The sequence below is a fragment of the Myotis yumanensis genome, unplaced genomic scaffold, assembly GCF_028538775.1.
Source record: "Myotis yumanensis isolate MYYU_CA2020_CCGP unplaced genomic scaffold, mMyoYum1.0.hap1 SCAF_1, whole genome shotgun sequence".
NCBI classification, from domain to species: domain Eukaryota; kingdom Metazoa; phylum Chordata; class Mammalia; order Chiroptera; family Vespertilionidae; genus Myotis; species Myotis yumanensis.
The window spans coordinates 40,651,930-40,671,754 of NW_027223752.1; positions in this window are offsets into that span (position 1 = coordinate 40,651,930).

Genomic DNA, 19,825 nt, shown 5'->3' on the forward strand with positions numbered 1-19,825 from the left:
AGAAAGTCAAAGGCAAAGTATTAACACCTGCATAAAGGATGCAAACCAGGCCATCACATTAAAGAGTACAAATTGATAAAATGAAAATGTAGTAAGTGACATCCTAATGGTCCTATTCTGGCTTCCTAATACTCTGTGCACAAGATGCTTTTATGCACCACTGAAGTAGAGCCATCACAACCTCCAACTAGCTCCAGTTAGTCTAATTACAGCCTAATGCTCCCCAAATATGGCTGGCATAAAAGCCTGCATAACTTCCTTTCCTTAATTTAGATGGGTCAGATTGAGCAATTTTTAAAAATCTGAACCATAGTGTATAAACTTATAGTACACACAAAATATACGTTCTTAAGGAAAGTGTGCATTTAAGCTATCTTTGGTATGGTAACCTGTCTCTGTACATAGATTGAGAATTTATGAAACTAGGAGGAGTATGAGGATTAATGAGGCCATACAATTAAACTGCTGTAAAAACTCTAAACTTTAAACTCTTTTTTTCTGCCAAGGGCCATTTGGATATTTATAACATCATTCGCAGGCCATACAAAATTATCAACTTAAAAATTACTCTGCTATAGTTGGTCACACATTTAATTAACTCACCCCTAATGCCTTGGCAGGGCCAGACCAAATGATTTCATGGGGCTTATACAGTCCACAGGTCGGACGTCCCCTACACCTGCTCTAAGTAAAAGGTATTATTTAATCTCCATATCCTAACTTTTTATTCACTTTGGCCATGCAGTTTTGTCTTAGTAAGACATGGAAAAATTAGTCAGATAATTGTTTCCTTATATTATCAGTATACTAGAGGCCCAGTGCATGAATTCATGCACCAGTGGGGTCCCTCAGCCTGGCCTGTGGGATTGGGCCGAAACCAGCTCTCTGACATCCCCTGAGGGGTCTCGGATTGCAAGAGAGTGCAGGCCAGGCCAAGGGACCCCACCCATGCACGATCGGGGCTGGGGAGGGATACAGGAGGTTGGCCAGCTGGTGAGGGACCGCAGGATGGCTCCAGGGCATGTCTGGCCCTTCTCGCTCAGTCCCAATTAGCCCGATCCCAGCAGCAAGCTAACCTACTGGTCGGAGCATCTGCCCCTTGGTGGTCAGTGCACATCATAGTGAGCGGTTGAGCAGCCTTAGCATATCATTAGCATATTATGCTTTGATTGGTTGAATGGATGACTGGACACTTGGCATATTAGGCTTTTATTATATAGGATTAATAATAGGTAATAAGCATTAATTGCTTTACATTAGGTTGACTTATTTAATTCTAAAATAACTCTAATCAGAAGGTACTATTAACACTATTTTAGAGATGAGGAATCCAAAGCATCAGAGAGGTTACCTCAGACCACACAACAGGTAAAGGGTAGACCTGGAATTTGAACCCCAGCAGTCAGTCTGTCTCAGGTCAGATCTTTTCATTACCACACCAGGCTACCTGTATGGGTTAGAAGTGCAAGTCAAGGCTCTTCTACATTAAGAACCCTATTGTATCATTAAGGATTCTTAGAATGTCTCGTAGCTCACAGAATGTCCAGGAGGGTCAGAGAGCCAGGCGTGGGGCCATCCGCACAGAAACGGTATTGAAACTCGTGCCACAGATCTGGTTCCTTAAAGCCACCTTAGTTTTCCCCCTGGGTACAACATCACACTTGAACCGCTATCAGCAAAGCTCCATTCTGGATGCTGCTGCTAGAATCTACCTCAGCAGCCGACACTGGACGTTGCCACCCCCTCACCAGAACTGATTCTGCCAAGTCTCTACTTCTTTGCATCCCTTGGTCTTGCCTCCAAGTCCAGCCTCTGTGGTGACAATGACCACAGAGAAAATGTCCTGCAAAGACGTTGGGGGCCACACATTTGTTTCAGGTGAAACAATGATGTAAACCGTTGAGAAAGAAAGCAATTTTTAACTGTTGAGATGTGTTGCCACTGAGAAGAATTTAAAGTCACCAAGAACATTTCCATTAATTAGGCACCATCAAGCTGTAGAGATCATGGAAAACGGGAGTGCTTCCTCACGGATATATTTTCCATTCAGATTAGCAAAAGGTATCTCCGAAAATCCTCAGAGGACATGAGGAGTCAGTCACAGCAGTATCTACGGAGTCTACATCTTTCTTTGCACTGTAGAATGTTTCACCTCAGAGGACGCTAATGGAGAAAAAAAGAGTTTGTTGTTTGCGTGTAAAGACTAAATAATGATAAATTGGTTGCCTGAAGTGCAGTAAAAAAAGAAACAAATGGATGTGTGGCATTAACAGAGTTAATTATAGATGCAGATTAAAAGGCAAGATTAAGTAGTGGAAGAAAAGCAGAGAGTCACCTTCGGCCCAGACCCGCCAAGCAGGAGCGGTCAGTCACCTAGCAACAAGTTTCCTATCCCCGCTGTGCTCTCTAATTCAGCAAATCTGCTCAGGATGGCAGGCTGTTCTCCTGACAAAACGCATTATGTAGGAGACTGAGGGCTACAAAAATCCACTGTGTACAGCACTCTGCTCCCTATTGACCACTGATCCTTTCTCTCAGTCCACAAAGGAGGCTCACATAATGCCCTGAAAGGAGAAGAGCCTCCACAGAGAAAACATTTGCTTGTAATGGAGATTGACTACATAATGAAAATGATGTTCTTTTTAAAATTCTGCTTGTTGAGGCCACACTTTTTGTCTCCAGGCACTCAAAACACATCCCCGCTGGGAAAAGGGGCAAACATTGTAAAAACTCAAAACTGTGATTTTTTTTTTCCCGTTGCATTGAAAACACCCATTCTATAACGAAATGGCCAGGTCTCTCTCCTTAGAACTTAAACAAGTGGTAAGAAGGTAAACAGGAAAACTTCTATTCAGAGTTGCTGTCACAAACGCTTGCTTTGCTGAAGGCATACAGGCGGGGCATGCTTATTCATCTGCACAACAACTAGAGAATTTTGATTTCTTGATTGTACCCTCTGTGAAGAGACCATAAGTGGCTGGTCAAAACACAGCCACCATTGCAAATATGTGGGTAGAAACACCCATTGAAACTTTAACCTGCCTTGGAGGAAGGGGCAGAGACAAGGAGTTGGCAGAATAGCTCATCTTCTTAACCTAGAGGACACTATTAAGGTGGCCTGTGTTTGGCCTTCATTTGATCTCCTATAAAAAGGTTACAGTGGGATCTTCGTAAAGACTGAAGCAGCAGAGTCACAATTGTTTTAAAATCAGATTATTACTTTGGAAATGGTACTGAAATTATTTTTAGATAGATTAGCAAACATTAATATACGTGTCTGGGTTTCTGTGTTTCAAGGATTTTATAAAAAACTAGAGGCCTGATGCATGAAAATTCGTGCAAGCGTAGGCCATCCTTCCCCCGGCTGCTGGCACCAGCTTCCCTCCGGCACCTGGGCTTCCCTCCTCCAGCAACCGATAGGCACCCAGGACCCAGGCTGGCATCCCTCTGGCCCCAGCTTCCTCAGCAAGGACATCCGGAATGACGTCCAGAAGATGTTTGGACTAATTAGAATATTAACCTTTTATTATTATAGATAAGTGATTTCCCACACATTAACAAGCTACTGTTACTGGAAGAGTATGATTCAATAAATATTTACAAGGCACCTATCTGTGCCAGGCACTGTTGCAAAGGCTGTGGTTTCAGAGATTTTTTTAAAAAAAGAGTCCTAGCCCTCAAGAGGAACCGAGGAGTATCATACAATTAAAGCATTGTGTGAAGGGTGTTGGGATTGAGTTTGGCACAGGGTCATAAGAGAACAACTAGAATAATATAGGGCCCAAAATGTAGGGAGAGTGGTTGTCCACACATAAGAATTTTGGGGGGAGATGACACCAGAGCTAATTCCTTAAGGATGTGTGGTTAGAGATTCTCCAAGTTTTTGGCAGAGAAAACACTGTATAAAGATTCTAACTAAGAGAAAGAGCTTTGAGTGACTGAGACGAGTTCCATGTGGCAGGAGGTCTAGAGGAATTCCAGGACCAGGTCATGCGTAGCCTCGTGTGCTGGGCTAAGGACTTTTCTTGAAGGGGGTGAGGAAATATTGATAATATTGATAGATCTTAGGGATGATTAGGTTTGCAGTGACATTAACAGGTGATATTTATTTCCTTTTTCTGAGGAAAGCCCCCAGGTAATAAGGAAATGCAAGTTCCCCATTATAAGTTACCACTTAAATTAGATGACAAGATGAGATTTTGCTGGAAACTCTGATGGGGAATGAGGATGGTTGGTTTTATTGAATGATTGAAGGTGAAAAATAATACTTTAGTTTTCAGGGCAGAGCAAGGTAGTCCTTGGTATTACCGGGGCTGCACCTGATTAGCCTAGAGCGAAACAAAGCCCGGTACAGTGAAGGCATTTGCGCATCATTATTTTGCTGGTTAATAAAAATGTGGCAGTGACGAAATCAGAATCACAGTTCAAAAAAAGTTATTTTCTGGTTTTCTGGCCTCACAAGTGAAAGTTGCCATATTCTTATGATGAAAAGCTGGTAATTGTGATTGCCTCCGTTAAGGAACTGAATGAATGGAGTGTGTGCTCTGCATCTGGGCAGAAAAATGGAAGATTATATAAAACACAAAACAGATCCCCAAAGGCTAGCTTGTTATCTACACAGAGGCATGATTAAAGACATGTCAATACACAGTATAGCTATTGTCTAGTAGTTGTCACGGGAAGGCAGGACTGTACTGTCTGCAATAATGAGCACCTGCTTGCTCTATCTACCCCCATCCTCTCTTCCCACACTCTCGGAATACAGTTGTGTCTAGACAAGGCCCAGAGGGAGCGTCCAGTATCTCTATTGGGACAAAGATGAACCAGTTCTAAAGGATGATTTTATATCCCTGCTAGGTGGCTCATCCCCATACTCATATTTGCTACATTGCTGATGGCACCCGAATACAAGGCCCAGCCCAAAGCAGCTTAGGCATAGCACTTCTGGGTTAGCTAATTTTTAAAAAGGCATGTCAGAACTCAAGAGGTGAAAAGATCATGAGAGGTGACAAAATGGAAATACTCGGTGCTGTAAGGACAGGAGCTACATTCATAGCAGACCCAGGGCCCTTCCACTTTGCAGCGAGCAGTTGCAAAACCGATGCCGATGGGCCTAGCCAGCTTCAGCATTCCCCTTCTCCCTTTTTGGAGGCATATTTGCAGAAGTTTCATCGTGGGCATTTCAAGAGCTACTCCACAGGAGCTTTCTTCTCTGCTAGGCAGAATCCTTGGAAAACAGGGTCACAACCATGCTGATCAGCTCCCTCCGTATAAGGTGAATTTAAACTCTCCAATGAAAATGTGCCACATCAAGTCTGCGTGAGGATCTCTGGGAGATTTATGAAAGCATTATGTGAAAGGTTGTGGAAATGGAAGAGTTAGGGAGTCTCACTCCAATAGTTTCTTTCAGAGAGTATGCTTAAGAATGTTGCAAATGTTACCTTCTCACATGTATGTCTAATCAGTTAAACCACATTATCCACCCTCTTAGCTTTCTCATAGAAGATTATCTGACATTTAGCATTCACCAGTTCTTCTGAAGAGGTTAATAGTTCACCAGCCAAAGTTAGAACTAAACAGAATTGATCATTCCTAAAACTCGGTTGAAATGTGAGGGCTTTGTGTTGACAGCCTAGGAGTTGTAATGAGTCTCCAGTACATTCTTAAGGCTTGTTTCTTTTGCCCTGTGAATGGAGAGAGTAAAATTATAATCTCTAGGTGTTTTCCACGGTCCTTTCACACGCAGGCTGTCCGACACCAATTAAAGAGATTATGTCATCAAGTGAAAGGAAAGCTATAACTTGTATGTTAATGCTATGATTACTTGAGACAGGGTCACAGGGCCCAATAGCATAGGAGCTGACCTTCAGAAAATTAACTTTGAGCTCAATTCCTAATTAACCTTTTTCAATACAAGAAAGTATAATTTCAGGCCATTGGCCCCCTAAAATACTCACTTTCTTTTAAATGATGACTGTGTTACCAAATTCAATGAGTAATTGTCAAAAGATTTTTTCCCCTTAATGATGTTATCTTTAAGGATTAATTTTTATTTCCATTTAAAATAGTCTGTTTTCTCAGTGAACAAACCTTCAGGAAATACACTTAAAACTACAAAAAATAGTAGTGTTCAAATAAGTTCATGTCAATGCACAAAAATGTCAAGTATACCGCATACTCAACAATGTGAGATTACAATCATTTGGACAAATGGAAATTTGTGTAAGTTTTTAACAATTATGTTGGAATCCAAAAACTTCATTGCTTTGAATTAATGCTTTCTGTAACTCTTAAAACTCTGCTTTGCTGGACAATGCATATTTCATTCCAGAAACTGCTCTAGGATAAAAGTGCTTCAATTATATTAGCTCTCATTTAATCAGGCCTGAAGTTAATAGCTGATGGACTTCAGATTTCTCATCATCTCTGGCACCTCCTGGCTGAACAAAAGAGAAAGTGACTCTTAAGTTAGTGCCTTTCAGGGTTCGGATCTGATACTCATGATTTGCCTCTGGAGATGATAAGAATTCCCCAAATAGATGATTTTCACATCATTTAGTAATTACTCTCTTATGACCTCCATATTAAAGCAGCATTTATCACATTTAAAAATCAAAACCAGCGTTTTTGTGCCATAGGTTTAGAAAAGACTTTAAATTCGACCTGACCGTGTGTTCTACTAATCACTTCTTTGACTGTTTTGAATTCAGATTGTAGATAACACAGGCTAAAACGTTGTTTCATTAATACATCATTCAGAAACTATCCTAGCAACATCTTTATTTTTCTATTTTACATTTCCCCCAGGTTTGCTATAGCTGCCCTTTGTATTCTGTTAGTCGTGCACAGTGCTACACAAATCCTGCAAGATTTTAATGGAAATAATTTATCATTATTATCCTTCTGGTTAAAACACCTCAATATCCGGGTCAGAAGTGGCCTTGTGGCAGAAGTGAGCAATAGCCTTTTTAAAGGGCCCCACAACATGCCTGAAATACGCTGGCGCGTATGAATTTTCACCTGCTCTTTGCCTCCTGAGCAATGTGGGGAGGAATACACTGCTGTTTTGTTTATTGGTTATATTTCCCTCGGACATTCATACACATCAGGATTGAAAAGAAGAGCAAGGACCAGTAATGAGACACAATTAATGTCTTGCATAAGTTTCGTTCAAATCAGAAAAATGATACCAAGGACATAGAAGCGAGCACAATAGGAAACAGCTGGAGCACAGCTGGAAAAGTTGCCTTGATATCTAAGCACGCACTTGGCATTGATCCTTAGGCTTTTCAGATGAAGGAGGGGCGGGGGAGTGGGGTGGAATCTTCCAGCTCTCCACCTGATTTATAAAATAAACACACGATGTTGGGAAAGCAAACAAAAAGTGTACATTTTAAAAGCAAGTTTTATGTAGGCTTAGCTTTGGTCCAAAATAAGACATAACAACTCTAGAGAGGACAGTGCAGGCTACTTGTAAAATGTGTGTGTGTGTGTGTGTTTGTGTGTGTGTGTGTGTGTGTGTGTGTGTTTATGTATGTACTTGTCAATGGAGGAATTGGGCACAGAAGGACTTTAACATGGTTATGAAATGGAATTGTCAACTTCAGAGAAAGGCAAAATGATTTCTAAAATCACCAGCAACACTTTGTTCCACTCCAGGTGGGATCTTTTGTAATGTTTAATTTCCTCGAATTCGTTTGAAAAAGGAACAGTGTTGTGACAGGATTTGAGATGTGCTGAATAATCCCCTTTCCTCAGCTGGTGGCTAGAGTGACTTAGAGAAAGAGCAAGTAGACTGTAATGCTCACTCTTAACATTTATGTTTATTTGGTCAACTAAAATACACACCAACTCACAAATGGTATTATATAATTCAAGAAGGGTCAGTTATTAATGCATTCTTATTAAATACTAGCAGCTAAATGTGCTAAATGTGTTAAAATATGTATAATAAATAAGTGACATAATTACTGGATTTTACTCTTCAACTAGAATTACCTCCCTGTTACATAAAGGAGACGAGATGCAAGGGTTTCTGAGTTCCTTTCCCAGCTCTCATTGATCTCTAGTCCACTCTTCAAGATGCTCTGGATTTGGGAGGAAGGCATTGCTCTCAAGTTTCCAAAGAGAATGCTTTGTTTTAAACCACCACCATCTGTGACTATGCATGCCCTCCACCAGCTGTAGAGCACCTCTCCACACAGACATATGTGTTACCACCTTTCTCCATCAGCCTTTCTACATTCCTGATTCCTATGACAGCTGCTCACCTATTCACCAGCACACCTTTTAAAGTCTCACTGAACTAGTCTCCACCTTAATCCACAAACATTTACAAAGTCCCTCTTCAATCTCTAGTTCTTTAGCTCTGTGCCTTTGAGCAAAGCCCGTAACCATCCTGGGCCTCAATCTTTTCATTCTTAAAACAAAATGTCTTGTTGATTGTATACAAACTCTCTTGCAACTCTGTAAGTCCTTTATAAATCTGTTTCTGAAAAAAAGACGGAGAACATGTCGATATTAACATGTATATTCTCAGTGTGCAGTTTTTAAAATCAATTCACTTATGGATACCTATATACGTATGGCAAATACCATATATGAAAAATTAAACTACAGATAAAATATCTTTACGTTCCTCAGTTATAAATGATAGGAAGTAGGTGGTGCCACTTAGTTCTGATCACTTATAACCTAGTTTCTTTTCTTTAGTTGAAATATATTTGAGGCATCAAAATTCCGAAGCAATATGTGGAGCTGGACAACCCAATGAAACGCACCTTAATACGATCTGATACTTATGCAAATGCATGTATGCAAGGCAAATGCATCACTGTTGGTGCTTGCCAAGAATGTGAGAAAAGAGCTGAAGAAAGTACTTGACAAAAGAGTTTGGGGACCTCCAACCCTTTAAATCATAGCCCTATGAGGTGAGACTCTGTGAGGGAGAGGAAGGGTCCGGCACCTCCTGCAGGCTGGCCTCCCAGAGTGGGGAACTAGTGCTCACTTAATGAAGCACTTAATGAAGACATCCCCGCACCCAGACGGAGCTGGGCGGTGTGGTGGGTGTACGTCACACCTCGCTAATCGTTACAAAGATGTCCTCACGGAGAAAAGGAACTCAAGCGGGTAATAAGCCAGCATTTCTCTCTGCCTCAGTAGCAAGGTGAGAGAGATAAAATTTTAAAAATCAACTTTGCCATTGTGAAGCGATCTAAGAAAGGGCTAGCGTGAGCGTTTGACTTGACAGTGGGCTTAAGTCTTTATATTAAGCACTGTGATTGCTGATGTTTTAATGAAACCGTGCATGCCAAATTTACTTGAGTTGATACTGAAGTTTTTCAGCCTTTACGTTCCCAGTAACTTGACCGTCCCTGGAATAGATAGGGAACAGGGTTGACTTCGCCACCTGCTGGCCATTTGAGATACTGCGGCTCTCAGGAGCTCACTGCAGTACAGCGCACCTCAGCCGGGTTGTGCAAATGCCACGCTGTCGAGAGGGGCTTCATCTGGCCTGCGCGGTGGGGGAAAGAGCACTGGATCCAGCACCACAAAGCCGGGTCGGGGGGATGGTGGCGGTGGTGGTGCAGGCGTCCCAGTGTTACCAGGTCTCTGGCGGCCGCCTAATGTCCTCCTCCCTAGGATAGGTGCTATGAGACCTGCCTTACATAGATCAAATGGGAAAATGCTTTTAAAACCATAGGCATTATGCAAGCAAACATATTGGTGAGAATTAGGGGTTGGCTTCCTGCAATCTGTGTTTTATGGGCGAATTGTCACGAAGCTTTTAAAACCCAAATTCTAACTGGAGTCGAGTTAAGTCATCTTGAGAAAAATGGAAAAGTATAAACGCATGTCTATGGAACCAGTTTCCAACATCAGCAGATCCCCGACCAGTATTAGCATTCCATCTTCCGAAAACACCTATTCCAATTAAAATGCTGACAGTTTCCAAAATTTGTGCTTTAGACAGAGAAAGTACCAGCAATCATAAAAACAAAATTACCCTCATGATCTTTTTCTAGTTATGCCAAATAGTATTCAGAGGTGGCCTTAATGGAACGCAGGGAAACAAAACCGAGATGCACAAAGCATAAAAGCCAAAATTGAATTGATTCAAATTACCACATTGAACTTTTTTTTTTCTTTCCCTAACAATTTCTTGATTTCCTAGCTACGGACTATTCTGTTTTTAAAAGTCCCAACAAAATTTCCACAATTTATCCTTGTGTGGGACTCGGCTGTTGAGATTTAATATAAATTTGCAGGTATTCACAAAAGGCAGGTCAGACAAAACCACATCCTCCCAAATTGCTTTATTTCTTCACATAAATATCCCTTAAAATAGGCTTTTTCATGCTCCTGAACAGCACTGCAATCACGCTCACAAAACAAACATAGAATTCTGAACCTAAGCAGGCCACTTAGTCTGCTTGAGAGAGACAATGTCTTCCTTGTCACTGATTTTGTCTTTTTTTTTTTTTTTCAGCAGAGGAAAGTTTTTCCCCCCTCCTGTTTCCAGACCACCCATGAACCTTTTCATTTCTCTCTTTTAATCTGAGAAAGGGGAGAAAAGGAGACTTGTTGCCCTTAGCAGTTCTTGGGCTTTTCTCCCAATTGGGTAAGTTAATTATTTTAACCTGCTGATGAGGGGTGGCCCGGGCAGTGCGCGGGAGGGAGGGGGAAACAGGTGTCGAACACCTGCATTTCTAGGCTTAATTGCTCTGAAATCTTGTAGGCTCTCAACTGCATTCTCCTTTCTTTCCAGGGGCTCGGGGGAGGAGCCCATTTGTGGAGTTCTTAACTAATTGGAGCATAAATATGCAACCACTTAGCGTTGAACAAATTATTTTCCTTAAAATAAAGTCCAGGTAAATTTAATTAGGAAAAAGGTGATTGGCAGGTATGACTCTGAATGCAAGGATTAAAAGCTCTACTGTTGTTAGTAAAAGAAAAAGGCAGAGTCAAGAGTCAGCCATATTTCTAGTGGTTCTCTTCTTACAGCAATGAGTTCAGGCCAAGAAAACCTGCATCAATGACTCTGGAATTCTCCAAGTTGTATGACACATCTACCACAACTAAGTACCAACAAGCAATTTCTTTTTCACTAGAGCACACGGGAAAAATCTGCTCTTAAAAGATGTTCAAATAAGCTGTGGACCAAAATGAGTATTTAATGTGGTATTTTGCATTCAGCTGGAATGTTTTCATAAACTGAGTGCTTACCACGTGCCAGGCACGCTTTTATAGGTATTGTCTCATTTAATCTTCACACCAAGCCTGTTCGATATTTCCTGTTAATCGCCCCACTTTGCAGGTGCAGAAGTTGAGGGGTAGGGAGATTAATTAATTTACCCAATAGTAAGTGGTCAAGTAGGGATTCCAACTCAGGCAGCAAGATCCAGAGGCGATGACTCCCATTCACAGCATTCGTTTGCTAGAAGTCAGTGGCTCTGAAGTCTCCCTACGCAAAAGTGCTCCCTAGAAGCTTTTCTTCTTGATCCCTGAGGGTGGTAGAGGCAACATAGGGATTAACACTGGTGCTGAGCACAAAGCTCCAGGAGTTCCATTACCTGGCCCTGAATCATAAGAGCAGCCTTGAGCCACACATAGGAGTCAATAAATGGTATGGGAACATTCTAGAAAAAAGCACAAGACTCCAGGCTGTATCAGACCTGAAGACAGGAATTGAAACCCAATTATTTTGGAACTCATCCCCCTGCTGAAGGAGTAAGTAATCTGTGGTCCAGAGAAACTAAAGGAGATTTGTTCACGCTTTCACAGTGGGACCAGAGTCGGGTGCACGATTGTGAATCCAGAAATATGCTTCGCAGCCAGGGCCTTTTTACTCCCAGTCACCGATTTTTCTTCCTTAGGTGAGGATATTCGACCAATCGGTAGGCCAATGGTGTAATGACCTTGCCCTGTGACTTACTTCTCGTGTATTGGTGCAAAGGCACTAAAATGGAAATAACAGTCTGCTACCGACTGAATGGTTCTCATCAGGCAGCAGCTAACACACGCTCGCTTGACATAGGAAATCAGGTGTCAACACTGGCTGACTGGCAAGTAAACATCTAGCCTCAGACAAGGGAGCCTTAGTCCTTGCTTCCCATCTCCTCTCTGCCTGCCCATTTTCACCTCCGCCTTCTCAGGGTGTGGAAGTGTGAACATAGGCAAGGGGGGGATTCCCCCTGGGAATGGCCTGGGACTTCCCTCTGCCTCCTGATGGATCCCAGACACAGCCTTCCATTAGGCCTGGCTCTCCCTCCACTTCCCTTCTCACAGCATGTCCCCAACCTCTTTTACATCATCATAGCGTGGAAGTCAGTGAGCTATATTAAACCATGAAATGGAAGGGGTGCACATGGCAGTGTGAGTAATGTGTCCAAGATTCCATGGGGGCACACTAGGGCTTAATGTAGGAGATTATAGCAAGATTAAATGGGAAGTTTCAGAGAAAGCCTACTTGCAAGGAAACGAAACATGCGATTTATTGTATCTCAGGTGAAGGACGGGTGTGTAGAAAGTCGGTGCAGCAGGTAAAATTTGAGCACAGGAAGAGCTCATTCTAACAGCTCCTGGGCTAGTCCTGTTATTTAGAGGTTTTTTTTTTGTTTTTTTTTAGACCAACAGCTCTTATCACAATACAGGCACCTCTTGTTTCATTGCACTTTGCTTTATTGTGCCTCCCAGATGTTGCGTTTTTTACTTAATGAAGGCAAGACCTTCCACAAGCAAAGGGATTACCCCTCGAATTATTTCAATACTTGCTTTATGGCGGTGGTCTGGAACTGAGCCCGCAGTATCTGCCAGGCAAGCCTGCACAGAGTGGTCATCTAAGTAACCTGCCCCCACTTGTGTTCTAGTACTGAGTATTGGATGGCAGTGCTTCTCAAACTTCAGAGGTGCATGCAAGCCACCTGGGGATCTTGTTAAAGATTTTGGTGAGGATGTTTCAGGTGATGGTGATGCTGCAGGTCTGTTGACCTTTCTTTGAGTAGCAAGTGAGAAGAAAATTCAGCTGGTGTAAGAAGGCAATTCTGTTCAATTTTTAAGGAATACAGTGGGGCCTTGACTTACGAGTTTAATTCGTTCCAAGACCGAGCTCGTTAAGGAGCTCGTTAAGGAGCTTGTTAACTCAAATTACTCTATCAACTCAATGCAAAAAATCGGCCGAGAGACAGCTGGTATCTCAAAAAACTCGTTAGTCGGGACACTCGTAAGTCAAGGCCCCACTGTAAATTTAGACTTAGGGAGGGTATTTTAAAGAAGAATAGTTACCTTTTTGTGTACCAGTGAGTTCTGCTATCATTGTGTGGTTTAGCTTATGCTTTGCAGATATTTGAACTAGTTAAGAGAATTTGAACCACAAAGTTGATAAGTAATTTACATGCTTAGGACGTTCTTATTGATTTTTATATATAAGTCTGCATTTTAGATGTTTGATCCAGGTATGTTGAATTTATAATTGTAGTTTAAAATGTGTAAGGGTGTGGGGGGCTGTTTCTCTCTTTTCCATGTCCCGCATGGAAAAGGAAACAGTCCATTTGCTGAGTGGAGGAGCTGGGGATTAAGAAATTAAAGAAAGACCAAGATGCAGAAATAGGTTTTAAGCTGGGGCCAGGTGGGCGCCATCCTCTCTGATGGAGAGGCGGCAAAAGCGGCCTGAGCCATGCAGCAGGTTTATTTTAAAGGCCTAGATTTACATATCTAGTTTCGCCCCTGCCTGATTAACATGTCCAGCCTTATTGGGGAAGCATGTTCCCAGGGCGTGGCTCTGCCTATGCTCTGAGTTCAGCTGACAATAATTATAAGAAAATGCCTAGGTGCCTCCCAGGCGGCCCTCTACATAAGGGAATTTAAATAACTATGTAAATGGTATAGAAATTTAAGGGAATATAATCTTTGTTGTTGTTGTTGTTAATCCTCACCCAAGGATATTTTTCCATGGATTTTTAGAAAGAGTGGAAGGGAGGGGGAGAGACAGAGAGAGAAAAACATTGATGTGAGAAAGACACATCAATTGGTTGTCTCCAGCATGCACCCCGACTGGGGCTGGGATACAGCCTACAACCAAGGTATGTGCCCTTGACCGGAATCAAACCCTGGACCCTTCCATCCACAGGCTGATGCTCTATCCACTGAGCCAAACTGGTTTGGGGAATGTAGTCTTTTACATTTAAATTAATGAAATACTGTTACAGAATTTACCAGGCGACCGAAAAATATGCAGGAGTACGGGAGGCACAAGAAAAACGCATTTATTTTCAGATGTTTCTCCTATAGTAGTACAGGACTCGGGGGAGGCTGTTTCTCTCCAAACCAATATGGAGGAAACTTTATCTTTATACCCTTTGGTTTCTTTGTCCCCCAAATATGGATTATACTTCCGGACCTTTCGTGGGCTTTGCAAAAAGCCCCATGTGCTGGATGGGAGCAGTGAGACCACATCTCAAGGCCTGGCCTGGTGCCAGCACTGATAAATCCATCTGGAGGTTGTGTATTGTTCATGGTTTATGGCCTCTCTAAAATGGGAGCAGTACTTTAGGTAAACAGGTCTTGCAGGACCAGATAATTAAAGAAGGGGCAGTGACTAGACCAGGGGTGGGCAAACTTTTTGACTCGAGGGCCACAATGGGTTCTTAAACTGGACCGGAGGGCCGGGACAAAAGCATGGATGGAGTGTTTGTGTGAACTAATATAAATTCAAAGTAAACATCATTACATAAAAAGGTACGGTCTTTTTTTTTTTTAGTTTTATTCATTTCAAACGGGCCGGATCCGGCCCGCGGGCCGTAGTTTGCCCATGGCTGGACTAGACTGTAAGCTAACAAGAATGTGCATTAGGTTACTGGCACAGATTCAGATTGCTAGCCCCCCGAAAATGTCTCATTTTCCCCATCAATACTAATAAGAGAATAGAACAAAGAAAGAAATATACTTAAATAATTCATAGATCAGACAAGAAACTATAATGAAAATGAAAAAAAAAGTGCATATTGTATGACAGCAAAATACTATATATTATAATTTGTTGGGTAAAGCTAAATTGATAGTTATAGAAAATGTCACAGTTTTTAATACTTATGTTAGCAAGGAGGAAAGGCTAAACATTAGAAGTTAGAAAGAGAACAACACGCTAAATTAAGAAAGAAGAGGAAGAAAATAATAAAGATAAGAGCATAAATTCGTGAAACAGAAAATGAAGAGAATCAACCAAGTCCCAAATTGACTCTTTGAAAAATATAAATCACACATTTCCATAAAGATTGATCAAGTAAAAAACAGAGGACACACACAAGCAAAATCAGGAATGAAAAGGAAACACAAGTACAGATGCTGCAGAAACATTTTTAAAAGTTATGAGGATGTTATGAACAGTTCCAAATGCATTTGAAAACTTAGGATAAATGAACAAATTCTATAAAATTATAAAACTGATTCAAGAAAAAATAGAAAACCTGAATGGTTCTGTAAATATTGAAGAAATTTAATTTAGTAGTTTAAAAATTCCACAGAGGTTAAACACCAGACTCCTTCACTTTTAGCAGTTTACTAACATGAAAGGTGTATAAAGAGAGGAGGACACTCCCAAACGCACATCTACATGCGAATTCCAGACGGATTAGAGACTTAAATGTGAAAGGTAAAAACTATAAAGCTTTTAGTAGATGAATATCTTTATGGCCTGAACTGTTTCTTAAAATGAGCACAAAATGTGGGGGGAAAGACTGACAATTTTAAAAAGTCAGAATACCACAAAGAGAAAGTCTGAGATAACATTTAACACTCCCTAAGTTGGCAAAAATGTTAAAGTATGACCAAATCAAGTGTTGGCAAGAATATGGAGGAGCAGAAACTCTTATACCCGGCTGGCAGAAGTGTAGATTGTTACAACTACTGGGGAAAACAGCCTGGCCTTACCTAAAAAAAATGAAGATGTGCATGCCATATGGCTCAGCCTTTAGGTACAAGCACAAGGAAAATGGTACATATGCACCAAGAAACATGTACAAGAATATTCATGACAGCAAAATTCATAATAGAAATGACCCAGAAATGTTCATCCATGTTAGAATAGATAGTGATATTAGCCATGCAATAGAATATTATACAACATTGAAAATGAGTAAACTTTAACTACACCAACAACGTACAGTAGGTGAATACCAGGAACTCCGTGTCACATACGAATATAAAAGCAGCAGGAAGCTCTATACACATTCATCTGCCTGGCATTCAAATCATTCCATAATCCATAAACTCATTTAATCTATCCAATCTCATAACCTTCCCCAAAGCACATTAAGTCATCGAATCTACTAGGCACTGCTTTTTTCATAGTTCGTCATGCGTACCATGATCCTGCCCGACTTTACTTAGATTAGCACCATGCCTGGAGTAGCCTTCTCTTCTGATTCACCAGCCCAGGCCTTCAAGGCCCCCTGCCGCTGCTCCCCCACAGGAAGCTCAGTGTCCCTCCTCTGAACTTGCACTGAATTTACTATCCAGACATGACGCTCTGTGATGAATTGTTCTCCAGGTAGATTTCACAGATGCACAGTGAGCTCCCATTATGTGAGTGAGCCTGTGGAGGGGCTGCAAGGGGCACAGAGATGATAAAATAGTCCCCACTCTCCAGTTCTGAAGAGTGATCGATCAAAACTGAATGGGACATCAGGCCCAGTTTTCCGGCTGAGGCTGCTCTTGAGAAAACCAGGTGGTGGAGTGGGTTTGTGCATGGAATTCACACACCTGACTTCTAGTCCTGGCTCCATGCCACAGCCCAGAGGTGTGACCTGAGGAAGTTATTTTGCTTTAGATTCCCACCTGTAAAAGGTTGGGTGGTGTAACCCCTTCTTGGGCTATGTGTACCCCACACAGTCAGCACAGTGAGCATCAGGAAGATGGTGGCCATCAGCCATGAAGACGGCTAGGATTTCAGCTGGTGGAGAGGATGTAAGCAGGGAAAGTTGCGATCCACGAGAAGCGTCCAGTTTGCTGGCGCACAGAGTTGTGGCAAGAGAAGTCCAGGTAAGAGGAGTCGTTTGGATCTGTTGTAGAAAAAGAGGCTGCATCTGCTACGTGTGTGCTCAGCCGTCGGGAACATGCTTGTCTGTGAGAAGGCCCTGTGGAGAGAGAGTAGAAGCAAGGAAACTGATAAAAACCACTGCAGACGTTTACTGCTTTGGCTGTAGTTCAACAATAATAATGCCATTAATAGTTGAACGATATAATAATAGTAAGTTTATATTTTGATTCCATGGAAACATAAAAATAGTAAATAAAAAGTGACATCGACTTATAGCCATAGTTTCATTACAATTCAATTAGTAGTCACAATTTTTAATAATGTTGATAATCATTTTTATTGCTAAAACTACAATCCTATATAATCCTATCTAATAAAGAGGGAATATGCTAATTGACCCTCACACTGTTGCAAAGATGGCGGCACCCACAGCCAATAAGGAGGGAATATGCTAATTGACTGCCCCGCCCTCAAAGATGGTGGCACCCACAGCCACAAGATGGCAGCGCCCAGTCCCCTCAGCCCCCCAGCTGCCCAGGGCTGGCCTGAGGCTCAGGTAACCAGGGCTGGCCGAGGCTTGCGCTGCTGGCAGTGGCAGCAGCAGAGGTGTGATGGGGCGTTGCCTTCCCCTGATTGCCAGGTTGCCTCCCACGCCTGAGGGCTCCCGGACTTTGAGAGGGGGCAGGCCGGGCTGAGGGACGCCCCATCCAGTGCATGAATTTTCATGCACCAGGCCTCTAGTCCTATATAATAAAGAACTAATATGCAAATGGTCATCATGCCCTCATACCACCACGCAGTAATGGCTCAGACACTCAACATTGGGGAGAGAGGAATGGGGACCAGCCAGGCACAAATGAGCTCGCACGAGAGAAATGGGGACCAGTCAGGCTGCGGCTTGGGAGAGGGACAAGCTGCCCGCTCATGGTCCCGGGTGCCTGTAGCTGCGGCCTGGGCAAAGCAACCTGCCCACGGTCCCCTGCAGCTGCGGCCGGCCTGGGCAAAGCTGGACTGGGTCCTGGGTGCCTGTGACCAGCCGGAGAAGGGAATCCTGGATCCTGGCTATGGGGTGAGGCAGAGGCAGTTAGGGGCAATCAGGCCAGCAAGGGAGCAATTGGGGCAATCAGGCTGGTAGGGGAGCAGTTAGGGGTGATCAGGCAGAGGTGGTTAGGGGTGATCAGGCAGGCAGAGGTGGTTAGGGGCGATCAGGCAGGCAGGCAGGCGAGTGGTTAGAAGCCAGCAGTCCCAGATTGTGAGAGGCAGTCAGACATCCCCCGAGGGGTCCCAGATTGGAGAGGGTGCAGGCCAGGCTGAGGGAACCTCCCCGCCCTCCGTGCATGTATTTTGTGCATTGGGCCTCTAGTGTAAATATAATAAAGAGTTTTATCACCAAGGAAGCTGTGAGAGTCACGTGCTATTGGTGATGAACGTGTTCAGGATTTCCCTGCCTCTGGTCTCTATTCTGGGAGGTAGGCAGGGTGCTGGGGGATGTTCATAAGGATTTGAGGTGCTGCTTTGACTCTAAAATGCTTTCTTGGTTTTAAAATTATCATGGCAAATAGTTATCATGTAACAAATGATAGTTACCATCTAGACAAGAACATAGGCAAATTGACTTAAAGGGTAAACTAAATGCTTCCTAGTCTTTGCAATATCTTTGAAAATGCTAACACCCAATCCACTTTTGTGTCCATACTGGACTACAAAATCCTGAAAGATCTTCTTCACTTATTAGTCAAAGAAATAGGAAAAGAATCTTCTTCCATCACATACACTTGACTCTGGGCCTTTGAGTCTCTTTGTGACCCTTCCAAAAATAAAGAAAACACAACGAGGAAGAAATGTCAAGAAATGCGTTTCCTTTTGTGATTTTCTGTCAAGTGACCTGGAGCCCCCTAGAGTGTAGACAAGATGGGCAGCAGATTCTTCATGCGGGTGAATGTAGGCGGTGAAGACAGAGGGTTTGTCTCTTTCATACTAAGAAAAGCCTTTCCTCCTCTTCTCGAAATACCTGACTTCTCCTCCCAGCCATCTCCAGGTAATGGGTCTTACTCACTGAATTTACAAGTCAATAAGCTTAGACAATGGATTCTTCATTGTGACATAACCCACTTAAAAATTAACCATAAAAGGGTAAACCTCTCCATAAGAAAGCCAATGTTTTTCTTGCATTCTACTACTGTAGGCTACTAAGAAAAATCTGCTTATTTTACATAACTACAGATTTGTTCTGAAAATCCGAAAGACTGAATTTTGCTAAGTACAGATCCTGTTCATTTCCATTGCCTGGGCATTACCCAGAGAATGTACAAAGGAATCATTGTAACCCAACAGTAAATGCTAGAAAGCAGGTCAGAAAGTCTACAGTCAGAGGTATATGGCTTCATTGACAAAGAAAAATATCCCTTCTTAAAAGTGAGTTTCAAAGGAGTTCTTACTTTTACATTTCACTGTGATATTTACAACAAGTAAATAAACAATACCCATGGTTTCCTTTCTTTAAAAGAACATGGGTTTTTCAGTTTTCACCATCAACTGCCACTGCTTATGAGAAAGTTCCAAATGCTGTGCAATTACCTGGCTTCCGAAAATGCTCCCTAGAAATGGGAAGAATGGGAGTTGGTCGTGTTTCCTACGGAGGCAGGATTCCCAGTGCCACACGCAGCCACCAGCAGGGGCGTTTGAGAAGAGGGGGCCTGATGGGACAACAGACAAAATGGGGACCGTGTTGTGAGAAAGGCTCTTTCTTCACGGTTGCCCTCACCTGAAAAAGCACACATACAGTACGAG